The following is a 22,246-nucleotide window of genomic DNA, read 5'->3' on the forward strand; positions in this document are numbered from 1 at the left end:
GAAGCAGTGCCGGCAGGGCATCAGATTAGGACTTAGAGCGTGGAGCTGCTGCCTCAGGCTAGCCGAGGGCTGTGCTTAAAGGGACCCGATCCCCACCCTGGACAGACAGTTCTCAGGGGTTCCCCGCTTGCAAAGCAGTTATGGCTTGGAGTGCCCTGAGTGCCCACACTCGGCACATCATAGCACTCGGCCATCAGCCCGGCTGCACTTGCCGCAGGCTGCCATCCGGAGGGGGGGGTCAATCAAGGGGCTTCAGGAGAGCTTCCACCCCGAGGAGCCCACAGAGCCACCCCAGTCCTCCCCATCGGGGGCTCGTACCCCATTCCTCCCTCACCTCCTTCCACTTACCCCTCCATGAGTCCATGGAGTGCTATTAGCCAGGGGGTAGAAATGGTGTCCCTGGTCTCTGTTTATGGAAGGCTGGAGATGGATGGCACGAGACAAATGGCTTGGTCATTGTCTTCAGTCCATCCCCTGCAGGGTACCTAGTGTTGGCCACTGTCAGCAGACAGGCTACTGAGCTAGATGGACCTTTGGTCTGACCCAGTACTGCCATTTTTATGTTCTTATGTACTAAGCTCAGAGTCAGGGGTCTCACTGGACCACCCTGATTTTCATGCAAACTTGCCCCTGGGTGGCCAGGCTGGCAGCTATCCTGCCCTAGACGGCCGCTTTCCTGTGCCTAGTGCGGAGGTCGTTGACGTTGGAGGCTTCCCCCCAAACCTCGAGGAGGTCCACAATGTCCACACTAGACCAGGCGGGAGCCTGCTTCTTGCAGCCCCGGGCAGGCTCCTGGGAGCTGCCAGCCTGGTCCCGGGAAGAGGCGGAGGGCTGGGTGGCTGGCTCATGTCATGCCAGGTTCAGGTCTGCTAGCTGGGTGCTGGCAGGTTTGCACCTGGCACGGGCACTGTAGCCAGACCGTGCCCCTTTAAGGGCTCTGGGGCCGGGAGGGGGGGCAGAAGAGTTTCCCTGGTGTTGCCCATAGTGGCCACCAGGGAAAGCTGGGGAGGTCTAGCCTCCCACTAGTTCGAATTAAGTGGCTACACAGCCCTTAATTCGAACTACTTAATTCGAACTAGGCGTTAGTCCTTGTAGAATGAGGTTTACCTAATTCGAATTAAGCACTCCGCTAGTTCGAATTAAGTTCGAACTAGCGGTTTGTATGTGTAGCGCCTATTAAAGTTAATTCGAACTAACATCTGTTAGTTCAAATTAACTTTGTAATGTAGACATACCCCAAGTGAGAAAACAATACTTGACTTTGAGACTCTGAGAAACCTGATAACATGCTACCATATCTACCTAATCATTGCTAGAAAAGAGAGAAATTATGTTTGGCTTTGTTCTTGTGACCTGTAAATTCAAGAAGCTGGCAAAAATCAATATGCAGTTCAAAGTGGTTGGATGACACTTAGTCTAAATGGCAAATGTGTGTCCTCTTTGAAAATGGTCAGTAAATGTCACAGAGCCTATTGATTTGTAGTAGAAATGGTAGTGGTTTCCCAGAATGAGGCTTGAAGGGTAGCTTGAAATGCGATAGAGTCCAGTTAGAAGACAACATAATTTTTAAAAATCCTCAATGAAATGTAAATTCTTTGATTAGTTCATTATGGGGTAGAAAACAATAAGAAAGGGGCAGAAGGGAGACACCCTATCCTGACTATTCTTAGAGATTTTTGTAGTTTTTTTTTTTTTTTAAGATTAGAAAGCAAGATCTGATGCTTCATAGTTGCTGGAGTGAGCCCCAGGCAAAGTCGCTTGACTCGCAAGCACTATTTTTTCCTCCTGTTTAAGGTGAGGGTCCATCTTTGCTTCTGTCAGAGCAGAGAACCTCGTCTAATAACCCACCCTCCAAAATCAACTGAGTTTCAGAGCTCCCCAAGGAAGAAAACTATTCAGCTATTCTGGAGCACAGAATTGAAAGGTTGTCTGGACATTTTAATTATCTTTTGTTCTCAGCTATTGACATAGTTGCTTTTACACGCCTCCTTGCTTATCACTTCCCTGGCAGGTCACCTTGATATAAGGATGTTTTGTAACAGATGAAACAAAAAGGAAGGCAGGTAGGGTGCTATTGGTACAAATCATGGGCTACTCTGACCGGTGATGGTACCTTTTTTTATGCTTGCACTGTGTTAGAATTCAAAGGGGAGTGACTCTTGTTTACCATGGCACTCATGAAGTCCTTCACCACAAAACTGTTCCTGGGGACAGATAGCCAGCCCAATTTGGGTTATTTCCTATTCTGACAAATAGAGTCAAGTATTTCTGACCGCAAGACTTTTCTAGACAATTAGCTTGTTCAAAAATTTTGACTGAGCACTACGCATAAAAAAAGACATAGTATATTACCACAGCCTATATTTTGTTGTAACACCCCCCCCCCCCATGTTTTTTTCAAGCCTCAAAGATAAAAAGAAACACAAAGATTAAAAAAGAGCCTGTGTACAGATTCAGCCATTTCCTAAAAAAAACAAACCTTGATGGACATCAGCCACAAACGTACCCAATATTAGGAAGTTTATGATTAACACATAAGACTCTAGGGAAGCATGGCCTATTGGCACAGGTAATAATAAGTAATAGGTAGCAGAGGTGCTCTATGACCTAAAAAAGTAACCAAGAATTTGTCATTATTAATAAAGATTTAATAAAGAAATAGAGACTATATAGGCCCAGAGAGGTGTTACACTATTTTTATTTGTTTATAAATAAAATTATAAACATTATATTATTATAAATTATAATTAACATAGAATGTTCCCTTAATTTTGTGCTAAACACAAAAATGTCCTGAAGGCACAAAATGTATCTGAACAGCTGTTTCTTATTAAAATAAGATTTATTAGTCTTCTAATGACATGTTTTAAAGTTTATTACTCAGAGTTGCTTGGCATTTATCATGGACAGAATAGAAATAATAATTTTCAGCATAAGTGAAAGATTAACGGACTGAGAAATTGCATTATTCAGATAGATTCCACTGTTTTTTTAAAATATGAGCTATTTGGCAAACCTTGCCATACACATATATTATTTTAAAAAATGTATTTCAGGGTACATGTGGTTCTGATCTAGAAATTGCCCAGGGAAGTCCAACATTATCTGATATGATTATAGGGGTATAAAATGTATGAATTCTTGGTACATAAACTACAAATCTGAAAACAGGTATAATGTCATAGATTTCTTTAAAGAACACCAATCAAGGTAAAACACTAAGAGCTAAGTTAAATGAAAAAGAGATTAAAATTTATTCTGGATTGAACAGAAGGTTTTGCTTAACACTGAAAACAAAAAGGCTGCATCTACACTGGCATGATTTTGCACAAATACTTTTAACGGAAAAGTTTTTCTGTTAAAAGTATTTGCGCAAAAGAGCGTCTACACTGGCACAGATGCTTTTGCGCAAAAGACATCTTTTGCGCAAAAGCATCTGTGCCAGTGTAGACACTCTCTTGCGCAAGAAAGCTCTGATGGCCATTTTAGCCATCGGGCTTTCTTGCACAAGAAATTAACATGCCTATCTACACTGGTCCTCTTGTGCAAGAATACTTGCGCAAGAAGGCTTATCCCTGAGCAGGAGCATCAGAGTATTTGCGCAAGAAGCACTGATTTTGTACAGTGCAAAGTCAGTGTTCTTGCGCAAATACTCGCGGCCAGTATAGACAGTATAGAAATAGTTTTGTGATTATAGGGATGTAAAATGTATGACTTCCCGGTACATAAACTGCAAATATGAAAATAGGTATCACATCACAGCACAAACATTACATACTTACCATTAACATTACATACTTACTGTTAATTGCACAAGATTTATTTTCCTCCCAGGGATGCATTGGTCATTCACCCTCTACCTTGTTCAATTCACCTTTGACATTATTATTATCAGGTATGAAATCTACTGTAATGTGAGCAGTGGCCTGAGCTGTTGTAGGATTCATGGAGGTCAGGGAAGCAAGGTGTTAGAGCTTAGCTGTGATTGATGATAAAAACTAACAGTAACAGCAAATAAAAAAACAACCACCAAGATTTGTTTTTCCTGAAAGCCAACTATAAAACAAACACAAGTAAAGCAGATGAGTCAGCTGCTGAAAGTCATCAGGACTTCAGTACAAAAATTATAAGGAAATTTATACCAAATTACCCAGACTTTGCCTAAATGAGAAACAAATTTAATATACATGGTTCTCTCTACAGAAATGCATCTGGCAAGGGGTCTACGGGTCCTAATGTATAATGTGACCTGGCTACTCACATCTTGATGCACCATTGAATGCTGGGACCTATAATCTCTCTTGCACAGGCTTCCATATGAAAACGAGGGTAGCTGAAAGCTATGTTACAGAAGTCTGTGGGCTGATTCAATGGCTGCATGTTGGAGACTCCTGTATTCAGTGCACAGGGATATAAATAAAAAAACCCATTAAATACTTTAAAAATATTATTCATTTCCTGAATTTTCTACCTGAATGAATTGGAATTGGTAAAGCCCACCTGGATTCAGAATACCTAGCTTGAATGTGTTGTGTGTGTTTTCAGTCTATAGATGGAAACCCAGAAGGGCTGTGTAAAATTCTAGGTATAGACTCTACAGTGAAGCAGAGACAGAAGTAAAATGTTTTCATTATGCCAATAATGCCCTTTGCTCTATGTTAGAGGAAACTCACTCTATGATGCATTAAAAGTATCACATGACTGGAAGAACAGAATGAGCATGCAAAGGAACATCTATTTTTTGTTTCAAGGGAATAATTTTGTTTTTAATTTAATCTGTGTCTCCATCCACAATTAATCAAATTAACACAAAAAATGAGGGATGGGGCGGAGAGGGGGAAAAGGCGGGAAGCTGACACATCCTTGGAATTACTCCAATTGATCAGGTAATAGAGTAGAGAAAACATTTGTATCAGAGAAAAGTGTAAATTTCACTGAAGGAAGAGTCAATAAGCCTGACAGAATATAGCTCATTGATTTCCAGATTCCTCTATTGCAGGCCATTTTTTAAGACACAGAAATTCCCAGCAGCTTTCTTTCTTAATCAACATAAGGAAGAGTAGACATCTTGGCAAATCTTTCATGCTGCTTGAAATTTCTGGAAACACTTACAAATGAACTTCAGTTGTTTGACTTATTTCTCTGCCAAATAGTCTTTGTATTGAAGACAAGCACTTGTGTATGCCCAAATGAAAAAAGCCCAAATGAAAAAGTAATCAAATTCTTTCCACCTGAAAAAGTCCCTTTGCACCACTGGAGCTGCACAAAATGGCCTTCTGGGAGAAGTGACTTTCTATTGCTTGATGGGACAGAGTTGGATCCCAGTGCATTCCATGTGTCCACAGCAAGCTTAATTGTCTCTAGGAGAATGTTCTAGCAGTGCAAAGCTGCTTTCATTTGCACTGAGGGTTGGTGTAGCTCCTGGCTGCCCCCAGGAACACAGGAAAGCATTAAGGTGATGTAGAGCCACAATGGCCTTCCTCCGTACTCATCTAGTTGTCCCAAGCGTGAGTTCAGGGCAGCTGAAGATAGCATCCAGTAATGCATACACTCAAGTGGACATACAGGTGACATTCATTTTGTGCAAAGGTCTTGCATAAGTGTCTTCTCACCCCTTCAGCTCCATATTACCTGTTAACATGGGAATAGAGCCATCTTTTATAGATGACTCCACCACCTGGGAGTCATTAATGCATGGCTTTAATGGAGTAGGCTAGTGGGGTATGGATCTACACTTACTCAGATCCAAGGACCAAATGCCATGGCAATGGGTAGGTAGATGACACGGACAGAATTTGGAAAATAATCATAGATATGCTCTTGGGCTGTGTATTAAAAATTTTAAACATCAGAAAACCCAACCCTGAGTCCTAGCTAACAGCGCTCCATATGAGAACAGTCATATTGAAAATAAAGGTTGGACTTCCCAGGTCTGGAACCCTCGGGAGCTAAGTGGTCCTGAACCAGGGAGTTTTCTAGACCAGGGGAAGTCAAGGCTCCCTTCCTGGCCATCATCCCCGCTCCTGGGCATCAGCCCTGGTCTCTGAGCTCTGCTCCTGGTACTGACTGGGACTGTACTCCCCCTGCTAGCCCCGCTGCCTCCAGCCCCAGCCAGGACTGTGGTCCCAACTGCACTGGCTCTGCTACCACTGGCCTTAGCTGGGTTGTGCTCCCAGCCTGTGGCCCCACTGCCACTGGCCCAGACTATGCTTTTGACTCTGGCTGTCCTCCACTCTTAGCACAGTTCTTTGGTCCAGCAATACCCATGTCCCTACTGGACCACAGATGTTGCCAGACAGGAGAGTGCCGGCTTTTCGAGTTTCAACCTATATAAAACTAGCCCAGTCTGTGTATCTAAGGGCCTAGAATTATTCCCATTAAAATAAATGGTAGGACTCCCTTGAACTTTCGTGGAAACAGAATTGGGGCCTATTTTTTTGTCTGTGTAGATAAATAAATAATGTAAAAAACCACTTATGTCTGCAAGATTTACTATCCCTGTCATTCCACTGGGGCAAGTTGCACATATATAGGATCCAAGGATGTTTATGCAAGGCACTCCAGGAAAAGAAAGGCTCTCTTCACATTTGTTCACAGCTTCCTGACAGGTAAGCCCTTTGGTTTATTCCTCAGCTAAAATGTTCATGTAGACTGAGGCTTACTTCTTACCTAAACTCATTATAGCGTACATCACTCATTTTAGAGCCAAATTCCCTAGTCTCACTTAAATCTGCTGTTATCTCACTGTTTATTATTACTGTCAGAACTGTTGAGCTTGAGACTGGTTGTGGAAACCTTTAGACATCTTAAGGAAATGAAGCTTCATTTAAAGCTTTTGTCTCTGTGAGGTTTGTTTTTCTTTGATCTCATTTATTTGAGATCATTGCCATATATTTAAAAATTCAGTGTCATTTGGACTTTAGCATGCTGAGAGCTATGTTACAATGTATTGTGTGCTCCTGTTTTGTACTTGAGCCATTTATTAACAGCTTATTGTTTGTCAACCTGATAGGGTTTCCTTGGAACACATTTTACAGAATAACCAGTTGGGCTTTGGAAATATTCATGCTGTTGTCTTTTAATGGAATTAAAAGGATACCCTCAAAGCAAACTTGGGACAGAGTTTAGGTGTTCTCAAAATAAAGTACAGGTTGGACATCCCTGGTCCCGCACTGTCGGGACCTGACCAGTCCCAGAGGAGGGATTTTGCTGGATCAGGGGAGGTCATATCTGAGCCCCTGCTACTAGCTCCCCAGCCTTGGAACAGCCAGTTCCTCCCTCCCATCACTGCCAGCTCCACTGCCCTGCTGATTACCCCCCTTCGCTGCTACACCATGCAGCTCAGCTCCAACCCAACTTCCAGTGCGCCAGACTCCTGCCCTGCCCTGCCAGACAGCCCAGCTGTAGTGAACTGGATTCCTGGCCCTATCTGGCAGCCAAACTGGGTCATGCAGGGCTACACAGCTAGGGTGTGTTGGCCTCTTAGTTCTACGGGCACCCCTGCTAGGCAGTCCAACTGAGCCATGTCAGGCAGCCCGGCTGTGGGGAACCCAGCCACCAGCCTTCCATCAGGATTCTCTGGTCCAGCAACATCTGTGTAAAACTCAGACCAACAGAGTGTGTGTCTTGCATTCCCTGCCCTCTTTAGAACAGGGCTGGGCAATAATTTTTGCCAGGGGGCCACTACAAAAAATTTTGAACTAGCCCCGGGCCACCACGGAAGGGGTGGGGCCTAAACGGGAAGGGGCAAGTCTGGGGGTGGGAAGCCTTTTTGCCCTCCCTTCCCACTAGGCACCCATGCCCTGGAAGAGACTTGGCATGCTCTCCCACCTCCAGGCCAATTAAGGCCTGGGGCAGGGGAGCACGGGAAGCCTCCTCCCATCCTGCGAGGAGCACGTAGAACTTTGAAGTGCCGCCAGGCTCCTGGCAGGGCCAGGGCAGGGAGAAGGAAGCTTTATGCAGCTCTCCCACCCCCCAGCCTCTGATTGGCCTGGGGGCGGGGGAGCATGCAAAGCCTTCTCCACTCTGCCTCCAGCCTGCGAGCAGCGTGCGGTGCTTTGAAGTGCCATGTGTTGCTTGCTGGGCAGGGGCAGAGCGGAGAAGGCTTCAGGCATTCTCCTACCCCCAGACCCTAATTGGCCTGGGGGTGGGGGAGCAGCAGGGCCTCTGCGGGCCAGATCCACTCGCTTGGTGGGCTGGATATGGCCAGTGGAGGCCCTTTTGCCCACCCCTGCTTTAGAACCTTAAACTTACAACACTTGGCTAGTTGAGGGTAACCTGAAAAGGAAACTGACCACATAATTAAACTGGCCATCTAATAAACAAAGTGATCCTGAATAATCTGGGCTGAAAAAATTGTAAAAGGTAATCAAGATAAATAAAATGTTAAATCGGAATTTAAAAATCATTTTACTTTAATAATGTATAGATTATAATATCACTGGTAAAGGCATCGGGCTTAACGTTGCACTTGACATATAAGGGGTATATGGGTACTGTAGCGAAGATTCCTGTGGAGTATTCAGAAAGTCTGTGGCATAGCATGACTTAGAGGCAGTAATGAAGCAGCAGTAGTATCATTGAAAGCTGTTGGGCACAGGGACCATTTAGCATTATGTGTGTAGGGTCCCTAAAATGGTTGGCATCAATCCTGATTGATGCCTCTGAGCAAGGCTATACCACAAATAATAGCAACAAGGACTCTGGACAGATTATGCTGGCCTCAGACGGACCCTTCCCCGTACAGATTTGGAAGCTGAAAGTCCTGGTATTGCTATGCAAACCCTGTTCCCTCATATCTGGAGAGAGAAAAAACAACAGTCTCCGAACGGAAATACCAGTCTCCTTGTACTTATAGAAGTATTATCCCTGAGGGATGCAGGACCAAATTCTGAGTGTGATAGTATTGAACATACAGCAGAATAAGTAACAGACTATTTTGAATTACAGGGCTATAATACCACTGAGGGATTCTGGGAATATAATGCACTGTAAGAGAAACTAGAGTTTGTTCTATTACTGAAGAAATAGCATAACATTAGAAAAGGCTTTTAAATATAAATAAGGGACTATTCATTTCATATTATAGATGGCTCCATGGTGGTTCTATAATTAAGTTACTGCACTTGAGGCTGGATTTTAGATACCTAAAATTCTATTCCCAGTCACTGGAGATAGAGATTTCTTTGGGTTTGCCATCAGTTGACAGTATTGGTGTTGAAGGGGAATGAATTAATATTTGTGACCTTCATTGAGACAATCAGATAGAAGGCACTTTCCAAAAGCTCCTGTCTCCACACACTCACTGAGGACTAGTCTACACTACTGCACTACATATGTTCTAGTGAAGACATTCTTAGATCAAGGGAGAGTGCTCTCTCATTGGTATGATTATTCAATGAGATGTGGAAGCTATGTGGGTGAGAGAACGTACCGTAGTGCACTATGGCATTTTTCATACCCCCGGGTGATGTAATTTACATTAACTTAAGCAGTAGTGTAGACAAGCACCAAGATTCTACCATCACACTTAGGAATGCAGGGATATAATGCACCTGGATCACAGATACTTAACAATGCCTCCTGTGATTAGTAAGTTTCTTTTCTGAAAAAAAGTGGCATTTGGGAAACTCTCAGAAGAGTTAACATTTGGTTTCTACTACCTGGTCACTACTATTTGTAAAGATTTGATGCTAAAATGGTGTTGTCACTTACGCATGATTGTGTTGACTTCTCATTAGATTATTGATGGCTTTCTGGGGAATTGAGACATAAACACAACATCAAGGATGAGCTTTTATTGTTGTCACAGAATATGCCCTGAAGTAAAATTGTCTACCTCCCAGCTGGGTTTAAGCTTCACTTATCATTTTTCACCTGCTATTAAAATACTGAATTATTTCACTTGGTTATATCTTTATTTTTTTTAAGTATTTTTGGGTCAGGAAAATACAACAAAAATGTATATTGCATATACATGTGCAAGAAAAAAATGTGATCAGTGAAACCTTGTGTGTCCTTCAACAGACAGGTATCTTACACCATAGCTTCATGATCACAATAACAATTTGTTATTATGTGTTGGATATTCTTCAATCTGCTGTTTATCCATTGTCCCAACAAAACATAAGTGGAAGCAAGATGTTCTTAAATCATACTGCAAATATTCTCTTAAAGATTTAAAAACAACAAACTGGTTAGGAAGACTAGTTGATTTATATGGAATCATGAGTGCAGCAGGATATTTTTCAGTAAAATAGAAGACTCTCCAATCATCTTCACTCTTAGGATATTTTCTTCAAGATTTCTTCCTCTGAATATCTGCATTTGCCTTCTCCAAATACTTTGAGTGGCATTTTTCAATGACTCGTTTATTTTCTGCCCATGTTTTTAAATTTCTCTAAGCCCTTTCTCACTCGTTGCTGTTTCTATGTTCCTCTACATTTTGGGTTGTTGTTAAGTTTCATTAGCATGTCATTTACTCCACCCTCTTGAATATTAATGAAAATATTAGATGAGTCCTGACCTCTTTCTGATCAATATATGGCTAACCTGTCTACTGGATTGAAGGGTTCTTCCCCTTCCCTCCCATTATTAGTACCCACTCTTTTGCAATCCCATTTATTTTATTTCAGGAGCTGCATCTTTCTTCCCTCTCTTCCCAGTTCTCTACTTCAGAACTTGCAGTAACAACACCAGTGTCCAACTAACCTTTGTACCCTCTAGCAAGCCCAGTGAAGTGCTTTGACAGAACTTTCAGAGCACAGGTGGCGGGTAGAGAAGGAAGCAGAATGGGGCTGAAATGCCCCCAAGAATCCTCTTTGCTAGTGCATGGCTTTGTTTCAAAGGAAACTGAGAAATAAGTTACTGGGTTATAGCATGAATGTGTATGTGCTTTCGTTGTGTGCCAGCCAAAGAAACCCTAGGCTGTATTTTAGCCTCAAAAATATTAGTTGTCATGTCTCAATAAAAATATCCCTCTTCATTTCTGCTGCAACTTTGCAATTGCCAGCTGCTTAAAAGAAAACAAGAAGGAGCAGTGAAGGAACTGCTGAAAGCGAAGGTGCGGAATATGAGCTGCAGGATATATGACTGTTTTCTTTTCATAAGGATGTAGTACAGTCTATTGTCTGGCTATACTTGAAAATGGCTATTCTTGCCTCCTAAAGAGAAGTGAAGTTTTTAATGGGCATACTGTGCATTTGGGTGTTCTGATCTCGCTTTTGCTCACTTTTCCACTGTCGGGTAGTTGTTTTCTAGTGCACAGCAGCCAATGCTATTTTGCTGGTGTGTGTTTTATGTCTGAACTTCATTGCTTCAATTTTTGAAAATGAAGTGTACTGAGCATATGAGTATTAACGTTACCACGTGATTCAGTTCCAGGGGACACTGACTCAAGAATGGTAATGAGCTTTCATCACTAGACAGCTGGTTTTAATCTGGCGTGGTTTGACAGCAACTGAAATTGTTGCGCTTTGATGGAAGAATCAGCAGATTTTGTGAAACACTTCGGCATCAGTGTGAAACTGCTCCAGAGCCTATAAATGGCTATCATATTAGCAGCATCAAAGGAGATGCAAGGAAAAAGTACTCAAATATGTAGGGAGAACAGGAACAAGGAATATTCAAGGAAGCTTTTGCTGCCACTTTTGTGTTGTAGTTATTCTGCCAATAAACAAGTGCCTTCATTTAACAAGGTTTCTTGGTACAAACAGGTAATTCCATTTTAACATTTCTCTAGTCTCTATACTATTCTTGAAGTTGACTTTCACCTTGTCTTAACATTCTTGAAGAAAGTTCCCATTTTGACAGTCAAAATATCAAAACAATAAGAACATTTGTAAAGTACATAGCAATATTTCCAGTTTGCCATAGTAAGCAACCGACCTGAATCCTTTTATGAGCAAGAGGAAGGTATCTGGCTGTAGTTGACTGTTTTAGTTTTATCTTTCTTTAACATATATTTTAAAATGAAAACCACAGAGCGCATTATCTGAGAAGTAATTTGAGCTCTTCTGTACATGTACTATTTTGTATTGTGAAAACTCCCTAGTCTCATGCTTTGGTTTGTCAGCAAACACACAGGGGTTTATTTTAAGTATCCTCCCAGAGAGTGTAGAATTATGCTTATGCCAAAAATTATTTTAATGGCAAAACCACTTGAAAAAGAAAAAGGATAATAAAAAGTTACAAGGCCTGACTCTCAGCGATTGTAGATCTGTGTACTTTGTTGGCTTCAGTGAAACTGTAACAATTTATATCAGATGACGATCAGCTTTATAACAGCAAGAAACTCCTCCAGCAGCTCCCTGCTCATTTATAGAACTGATTGAACTATTCACTAGCTATTTAGGGTATTTATCCCTCTTTCATATGAGTCACTCACCGACTGGTTTAGTATTCATTAAGTTAAGTATTCAGCAGCTTAAACTCTTTGGGGAAGGGACTGACAATATAATTTATTAGTGATAAGTCCCAAATTTCTAAAGAGATTTAGGCATTGCTGCACTCAGCATTGCAATACCTAACAGAGTTAGAAGCCTAAATCTCATTTTCAAAAGGGAGTTAGGCACTTAGGCAACAAAATTGCACCAACAGTGGATAGGATTTAGATGAAGTGCCTAAATCACTTTTGAAATGAAACTTAGGATATCAGATCATTTAGGTGCTGCAGCATTGAGTGCAGACGTGTCAAAATATTTCTAAAATCAGGGCCTAAATCTTTTGTAGGAAGTCCAAATATGTCTCTCATTTACTCTATGGTGCTTTTTTCATACTTATATTATTTCTTTACATGTTTCAGTCTTTTACTTCATTCTCTCTCTCCTTTTATTGCATTTCCTGCAGTTTCCTACCTATGTCTGTCCCTGCTTTGCATTCGCTCATTCTTTCCCTTGTGTCCTTTCAATCTCACACTACTCCCCAAAGTTTTTGCTCTTGGGGAATGAAAGATCAAATACATCGTTCCCCTTTATGCCTTCTGCATGTGGGCCACCCACACTTGCACTGTGCTTCTGCTCTCAGGACTGTGGACATTGCTGCTTGTTTATGATGCTATGGAGCAGCAGATAGCCAAAAAAGTGACCAGGAAGAGGTGTGACAATGGTTCTGTACCTTTTCCCCAGAAGTCAGAAGAAATGTCTATCCAAGCAGAGAAGGATACACTGTACCAACAACATGTCTGGGAACCCAAGAGGTATTATGCATGACTAAAGCCTGATGATTAATAGAGCTTCAGATAGGGCAGTATGGTCCTGCTACAATAAGCTTCTTAATCTCTCTCACACCCTTTTCAGTTCTACTTCTCTCTCCCTGTCATCAGTCGTCTCCTTTCCATCATTCATTTCCAGTTTTATGTTCTTTCTGCTCCTCCTCAGACAGCATTGACAGGGTTTCCCAGCCATTACTAATAAAACCTTCCTTCTAACTAATGTACAATTTCCAGAGAGCTAGCCTCACAGGGAAGGCTACTACTTTCTACAATTGAAAGCTGTGTTTTATCTGCCATTACTTAGAAGTACAACCTAACCTCAAATATGCAAACTGAATTCCTGTTGTCTACAGTAGCAGCTGTTATTGAGTATCTGAGGGCAGAATTTCTTAGTTGCTTAGTTTTGAAAGGAGAGAAATAACCTTTTCTTAGCTGCTTGCCTGCTTCTAGTGTTGGCCACTAATGCCTTAACAAATGTCTTTGTAGGCATGCATTTCCTAGATTGTCTCTTTTCCAAGTATAGAGAACACTATGAGGTGTGGTTATGCTGTGTACTTGCAAAGACAAGATTTCAAAGGATTTTAATAAGAACCATTCTGTCTTTAAATCTAGCTATACATTTCTAATACACTCATCACATTAACATCTAGGTTACAGTTTCCCCATTTCTTTGAGAAATTTCCAGTTGATTATTTTGAATAAAATTTTGTTATTCATGCCAGTCTCATCAGTATCTTCACCAATTATCAATTATTAGCAAAACTGCTTTTGCATTAAGAGTCTGTGCCCTACTTCATTCATCTCATTAGCTCAGGCTATCACAGGATTAATGTAGCACTGTACAAAAAAGATAAAGCCATGCACAAGAAACTAAAATTGTGAAGAAATGGGATAAGAGCAAGGTACCTTCTAAAGATATAAATGAGAACAAGTTATTATCCCCCCTTTATAGTTAAGTTAGTCTTTTGTGTTATGTGCTTTTTTTCAAATGCTAACTGTGAATTTTAAAGCCGATTAATGAACAATTAAGAGGCTAAGCAAGAGTATTCTTTCAAATTGCAATCAATGGTACCCACTCTTGTTCATTGTATAAATGGGTTCCATGCTCGCAGAGATATATGTTTGATTAATTGATCATTACTGCCGTGCTGGGTAATATGCACTCACTGAGAAATAGCTGAAGTCTCAGTTTTTAGGACAGTAACAAATTATTAACCATAATAGAAATTGCACCAAGCCAATGTCATGAAAAACAAGTTTTTGTTCCCCTCTTACCACAACAGAGTATCTGTTCTGTGCATTGCATTCATCTGACACAATGAATTCAAAGATCAGCAGTTCTTCTGAATTGACTTTCCAAATAAGGTGGCCAGCAGGAGACAGTGTGGCATCCTGCAGCCTAGGTCTACAATGAATAACACAGCTGACCCTTCAGGATCCACTGCTATTAACTGGTAAACAAAATTCTCACCAAGAAATGTCAGAAGCTGGTTGGAAGGGACTTGGAACACGAGAGAGATTTTCTTAAAAACCGGATATGAAACAATGATTATGTACATTCAGACTTCTGCAAAGTAAATATTCACTGGGCAGAGTTTTTTTTTTAAAAGCAATGTGATAAATAGACTAAAATGAGATAACAATAATGTAGGTGTCAGAGATAACAGACTGCTGTTTTCCATGGAACAGCACAACCTCCTCAATACTAATTGGCTCATCACTCATATGGAATCTTCATTGTTTTTGAGGTTCATTGGACTAATGAGAGTAGCCCCAATATGGCATTATATCCTCCAATGGCTCCTCTTCCCCATATCTCTGCTGATTTTAATAAAAGCAAAGACCTGAAAGTTACTGAGTCTTCAGCCAGCTGTTCCTGCATGAATGGCTCACCCATCTCTAATTATGATATGACCTTCTATTTCTAACAATGCACTGGACAGAGTTTATCACAATGGGCCCCAAATCTTATCTGGAACATCCAGGTGCTGCTAATAAAAGCAGTTGTACATTTGGTAATATATATAATGAAATCTTCAGGGGCATTTACACTGTACCGTTTTTCTGGAATAAGGGCTGTTATTCCGGAAAAAAAAATACTAGCGTCCACACACATCAATTGTATTATTTTGAAAGAAAATTGAAATAATGGAGGGCTTTTTCCAACATTGGCAAACCTCATTCATGAGGAATAAAGCCTCTTGCGAAAAAGCTGTTTCAGAAGAAGTTGTGTATGGACGTGGAATAGGGAGGTTTTTAGAAAGAAGAAGCCTCCGGCAAATCCCACAGGTGCCCTGCTGGCCACTCCATTCATACTCATCAGGACTCTATATTTACTCTATATCCCTTGCAGCTCTTAAAGTTGCAGACACAGGGGAAAGGGCTTGTGGCAGGAAGCCGACCTCCAGCCACAGCGCAGCTCTCAGTGCCACACATTTGGCCACCATGTCTGAGCCACAAGCCTTCCAAGAGCTCTCTGGCCATCCCAGGGAGCACCCCCAGGGCTCCCAGGGGCTGCAAGAGGCATGCACATCCTGGTCTGGAGTGGAAATCCTTGCCCTCCTTGAGGTGTGGGGCAACAAGGCGAACCTGCACAATCTCCATTCCAGATAGCGCAGCATGGACAGCTATGGCCAAGATCTTGGCCACCAAGGGCCATACCCGGATACATGCCTGAGGGATGTACAAAGTTTCAAAGACTCCATAATAGAGGCCCAACTTAAATGTATACCCCAAATTAAAAAATACAGGAAGAGAACGAAAAAAGTGCCACGTAGCTTAGCAACCAGGTAGAAGAAGCAGTGACAAATAAAATTATATCTTTTAAAAAGTGTAAGTCAAATCCTATTGAGGAAAATAGAAAGGACCACAAACTTTGTCAAATTAAGTATAAAAATATAATAAGAACAGCTAGCCAAAACCTCAAAAAGTACTAGTAAAATGTTTTTTTAAGTACATCAGAAGCAGGAAGCCAGCTAAACAGCCAATGGGGCCCTTGGATGATCGAGATGCTAAAGGAGCACTAAAAGATTATAGCGGAGAAGCTAAATGAATTCTTTGCTTCAGTCTTCACAGCTGAGGATATTGGAGAGACTCCCAAACCCGAGCCATTTAGGTGCCAAATCTGAGGAATTGCCCCGGATTGAGGTGTCATTAGAGTAGGTTAGGGAACACATTGATAAACTTAATAGTAACAGGTCCCCGGTACCAGATGGCATTCACCCAAGAGTTCTGAAAGAACTCAGATGGGAAATTGCAGAACTATTAACTGTGGTTTGTAACCTAGCCTTTAAATTGGCTTCTGTACCTAATGATTGGAAGATAGCTAACGTGATGCCAATATTTAAAAAGGGCTCTACAGATGATCCTGGCAATTAGACTGGTAAGTCTAACATTAGTACCAGGCAAATTAGTTGAAACTATAGTAAAGAATAAAATTATCAGACACATGGATGAATACAATTTGTTGGGGGAAAGTCAACATGGTTTCTCTAAAGGGAAATCATGCCTTACTAATCTTCTAGAGTTCTTTGAGGGGGTCAACAAACATGTGGACAGGGGGGATCCAGTGAATATAGTGTACTTAGATTTCCAGAAAGCTTTTGACAAGGTCTCTCACTGAAGACTCTTAAGTAAAGTAAGTTGTCATGGGATAAGAGGAATGATCCTTGCATGGACTGATAACTGGTTAAAAGACAGGAAATAAAGGGTAGAAATAAATGGTAAGTTTTCCAAGTGGAGAGAGGTAACAAGTGGTGTCCCCCAAGGTTCTGTCGTGGGACCAATGCTATACAACTGATTTATAAATGATCTAGAGGAAGGGGTAAACAGTGAGGAGGCAAAATGTGCAGATGATCCCAAACTGCTCAAGATAGTTAAAACCAAAGCAAACTGTGAAGAGCTTCAAAAAGATCTCACCAAACTAAGTGTTTGGGAAACAAAATGGCAAATGATATTTAATGTTGATAAATGTAAAATAATGCACATCGGAAAACATAATCCCAACTATACATACAATATGATGGGGAATAATTTGGCTACTCAAGAGTGAAGATCTTGGAGTCATTGTGGATAGTTCTCTGATAACATCCATTCAGTGTGCAGTGGCAGTCAAAAAAGCAAATGAAATGTTAGGAGTCATTAAAAAAGGGATAGAGAATAAGAAAGAAAATATCTTATTGCATCTATATAGATCCATGGTATGCCCACATCTTGAATACAGGCAGTCCCCGGGTTACGTACAAGATAGGGACTATAGGTTTGTTCTTAAGTTGAATTTGTATGTAAGTCAGAACTGGCTCCAGATTCAGCCGCTGCTGAAACTGATCAGCGGCTGACTACAGGAAGCCCTAGGCAGAGTTGCTCTGCCCCCGCCTTCCTGGAATCAGCCGCTGATCAGTTTCAACAGCGGCTGAATCTGGACTCCTGGGACAGTACAGCTGGGGCACTGCCAGGTAGGTCCCCACAGGACCAACCCGGCAGCACCCCAGCTGCTCTACCCCAGGCGTCCCGCAACAAAAGCCTGGTCTGCTGGGGAAGGGGCGCACTAGTTGCGCCCCTTCCCCCCCCCCCAGCAGACCAGGGAGACCCGAGCAAAGCTGCGGAGGTGCAGAGGTCCCGCCGCCTCTGCGGCTTTGCTCCTGTCTCCCTGATGTGCTGGGGGAGACCCAAAGCCTGTGCGGCTTTGCTCCGGGGCAAAGGAGCAAAGCCGCACGGGCAGCAGGGTCCCGCCGCCTGTGCGGCTTTGCCCGGGTCTCCCTGCTGTGCTGGGGAGTCCCCCCCAGCACACCAGGGAGACCCAGAGCAGCTTTTCTCGCCTCGGAGGATGCGGTGGCGGGACCGCTGCGCTCTGGGTGGTCCCGCCGCCCACGAGCTCCGGGGCAAGAAAAGCCCCGTTCGTAAGTGTGGATCCCATGTAAGTCGGATCCGCGTAAGTCGGGGACTGCCTGTACTGCATATAGATGTGCTCTCCTCATTTCAAAAAAGGTATATTGGCATTGGAAAAATTCAGAAAAGGGCAACAAAAATGATTAGGGGTTTGGAACTGGTCTCATATGAAGAGAGATTAAAAAGACTTGTAGTTTTCAGCTTAGAAAAGAGGAGACTAAGAGGGGATATGATAGAGATGTATAAAATCATGATTGGTATGGAAAAAGCAAATAAGGAAAAGTTATTTACTTATTCCCACAATAAAAGAACTAGGGTTCACCAAATTAAATTAATAGGCAGCAGGTTTAAAACAAACAAAAGGAAGTTTTTCTTCACTCAGCCTGGAACTCCTTTCCAGAGGATGCGGTGAAGGCTAGAACTTTAACAGGGTTTAAAAAATAGATAGACACGTTCATGGAGGTTAGGTCCATCAATGGCTATTAGCCAGGATGGGTAGGAATGGTATCCCCAGCCTCTGTTTCTCTGGAGGTGGGTGACAGGAGGGATCACATGAGGATTACCTGTTTTTATCCCTCCCTTTGGGGCATCTGGTTTTGGCCACTGTCAGCAGTCAGGATACTGGGCTAGATGGACTTTTGGTCTAACCCAGTATGGCTGTTCTTATGTTCTTATTTTGGTCTGGTTTATTGAGAGATTTTGCTCAGCTGTAAAATTCTGAAAGGCCTCTGGTCATATTATCAGTAGGTGCTGGCATATGAAGACCATGTGAGATATACAGATATACATTCATTTTTCTTTTTGATTGTTATATGCATTGTTCCATCATGTGTAAACATCAATCAGGCAACCATCAAAAACTTGTAGTCTTCCAAAGTCTCATGTGGATTAACATCATATTGAGACCTGGACATAACCAGAAGACAAGTGAACAGTGACTCGTCTGTGGTTAGCTCTGTAATTGTCCCTGACACTTTCAGATTGACTTTCTTCTTTGCACTAGAGCCCAATTTAAGTCTGTTCTTGATTGTGCCCAGAGATCATGGGTGGGCAATATAATGGCAGCAGTTCACCATGGCTTGCCACTGCCACTGTATTTACTTGCACTCCACAGGTATTGTCAATCATCCGCTCCCATTGGCTGGGAATGGTGATCCATAGCCAATAGGAGCTGTGATCCTCTGTACCTGTGGAGGTGCAGGTAAATATGGTAGTAACCCAAGCAGACCAGATCTGGCCATAGACTGATGGAGTCTTGGATAATTATTTGGGTTATGCTCATGACCCAAAATATCCATTCAACTGATATCTTTACCTATCTCATCACAGAAGACTATTATCATTATATTAATATGCATTGGTCTCTCATATGTGAATGGGTTGCCAGTGTGAGTAATCTTATGCTGTAGCTTTAAAATTAGTGAATTTTCCCCACAGCTGATACCTAACTCCTCATCTTTAATTTATCCTTATGCTCAATGCACTTTCTCTCCAATCTTTCCGGAGTCCATTCTTGGGTGTACATCTTATGGCATGTTCAGTGCCACTGAGGCTATGTCTGTGCTACCAAGGTTCGTCAAAAAAACGTATCTTGACATCCAACAACAAAGCAAAAATTGCCAAAGGGTGTTTACACTTGTTTCCTCTGTCAACGGATCACAATGCTTTACCCCTCCACTGTTGCCTAAAAATGATTTATACCAAAGTAAAAACAAAAATTCTCTGATAAATTACTTTGAGGCTGTGTCTAGACTGCATCCCTTTTCCATAAAAGGGATGCAAATTAGACACATCGCAATTGCAAATAAAGCAGGGATTTAAATCCCCCCTGCTTCATTTGCATAAAAATGTCTGCTGTTTCTTTCCGGCTCGGAGCTTTGCCAGAAAAAAGCGCCAGACTAGATGTGGATCTTTTGGAAAATAGAGCCTTTTCCGAAAGATCCCTAATTCCTCTTAAAATAAGGAATAAGGGATCTTTCAGAAAAGGCTTTATTTTGCAAAAGATCCGCATCTAGACTGGCGCTTTTTTCCAGCAAAGCTCCAAGCTGGAAAAAAGCGGCAGCCATTTTTATGCAAATGAAGTGGGAGGGGATTTAAATCCCCGCTTCATTTGCAATTGCAATGTGTCTACTTTGCATCCCTTTTACGGAAAAGGGATGCACTCTAGACACAGCCTGAGAGTGCAGCTATTCAAGTTGTGTAATGTATGCATGAAACAATGTGCATACAATTTGTGGATGGATTCCAGAAATTTCTGGCTGGTTGCTTCTGGTTTAATGAGTGCTTCATTACAATTCTTTTTACGTAATAAACAAAGCTAACAATCATTACCAGTGAACCTCTTCTCTTCTTTTGCTGATGATGGCAAATCAGTTTGAAGCACTCCTTCCACATACAGTACTTGTCACCTTAAAAATGATCCGGTATCATGTTCCGAGCATTAACTGATAACACACGTGACAATCAAGGGTCATGATTTACCTTTCTGAGGGCTGCATTTTGACATGTCTGTGTTAAAGTATAATTAAAATTGATGTTTACACATTTTCTTGAATATAGATCTACATAATTGTTCTGTTTTTGTCATGTTTCATACCATCTGCTTCTGGGAGAAAGGGCTTTCAAATGATATCGAACCTGATCTGTTTCTGATGACACTGTATTATCAAAATTTCCATCAACAATAGGACCGGGAGCAGTGAATCCCTTGACCACACCACAGAGGATTACAACATTCATATTATTATGCTATACATTTTTATTAATCAAATTGCACCTGCCTCACTTTTTGACCATTCAGTTGTCCACAGAATTGCACATGATGCTAGACTGAGAAAGTAGAAATCAGAAAATGACAAATTTTGATTGCTTGTGAAAATATGCAGGACAGGAAGAAGTTTAAAGTAACAAATTCAGAAAGGAACACTGCATGCTCCTGTAAGCTTGATGTTGTGATTTGCAAAAGCAAACCTTTTCAAGAGATGAGTGAATATTGCCTGTGTGGTAAGATCTGCCTCATGAGGAAGGAAATAAATTGAAATAAATCCTTTTTAGCTGGAAGAAGAAAGATCAGTTACAACAAAATGAATGAAAAAGCATTTCAGAGTTATGGGAGGTACTGTCTCTTCCACTGCATCAATCAAATATCACTTTGATTTATGAGGTTTAATTGTACACAGGGATTCTGAATATTTTTGTGTCTTGCAATAAAAATGCATATTGAAGTATACAATAGGTCTCCACAGCCACATGCCTTCTATATACCTGTGAATGTATGACTGATGAGGATTTCTTTGCATACTAGTGCCTGTGTTTAAATTGAGACTTGTTTGTTTCCGGTGGTGTGTTATAGGCACTGAAGACAAGAACAATTATAACTACATAAAAAATGTGTATATTTACAGTGCATGTAATTCAGATTTTAAATTTAAGTAACCTAATTCCCAAATTGATTAATAACAAATGAACTGAACAGGCAAATTTGAGTAAACTATACAAGCTGCCTCTTGAACTGTTTCTGATACCACTTACTCATTACTTCAGTACGATCTTGCTCCTTGAGTAGTTCTATGGATTTCAATTAGGGTATCTAGAGGAATAAGGTGACTGTCAATATAAATGAAGGTATCACAATTTGGTCTTATCTACATTATTACAGGCAGTCCCCGAGTTACGCGGATCCGACTTATGTTGGATCCGCAGTTACGAACGGGGTTTTTCTCGCCCCGGAGGACGGGAGCGGCGGGACGCCCAGATGTGCCACGGTCCCGCCACCTGCGTCCTCCCGGGGTGAGAAAAGCTGCTCTGCATCTCCCTGGTCTGCTGGGGGGGGGAGAAGCCCCCCCAGCAGACCAAGGAGACACTGAGCAAAGTCACGGAGCACGCAGGCAGCGGAACAGCCCAGACCAGGGAGACAGCAGACCAGGGAGACGCGGAGCAAAGCTGCGGAGGACCCGGGTGGCGGGACAGCCGCGGTGCGTCTCGGTCTGCCGCCCGTGTCTCCCTGGTCTGCTGACCAGGCTTTTCTCCAGACGCCTGTGGTGGAGCAGCTGGGGCACTGCTGGTTGGTCCCGCAGCACCGCTCTGGGCGCTACTGGACCAACCCGGCAGCACCCCAGCTGCTCTGCCCCAGACATCCTGATTCAGCCG

The 22,246-nt window shown here is 42.1% G+C and overlaps 1 pseudogene; it reads right to left on the reverse strand.

Annotated features, from left to right (window-relative positions):
- LOC149524041 (von Willebrand factor D and EGF domain-containing protein-like) overlaps nt 1-22,246 on the reverse strand; it is a 217,769-nt pseudogene that overhangs the window by 78,743 nt on the left and 116,780 nt on the right.

This window comes from Pelodiscus sinensis, chromosome 7 (assembly GCF_052426305.1).
Source record: "Pelodiscus sinensis isolate ZL-2025 chromosome 7, ASM5242630v1, whole genome shotgun sequence".
NCBI lineage: Eukaryota > Metazoa > Chordata > Testudines > Trionychidae > Pelodiscus > Pelodiscus sinensis.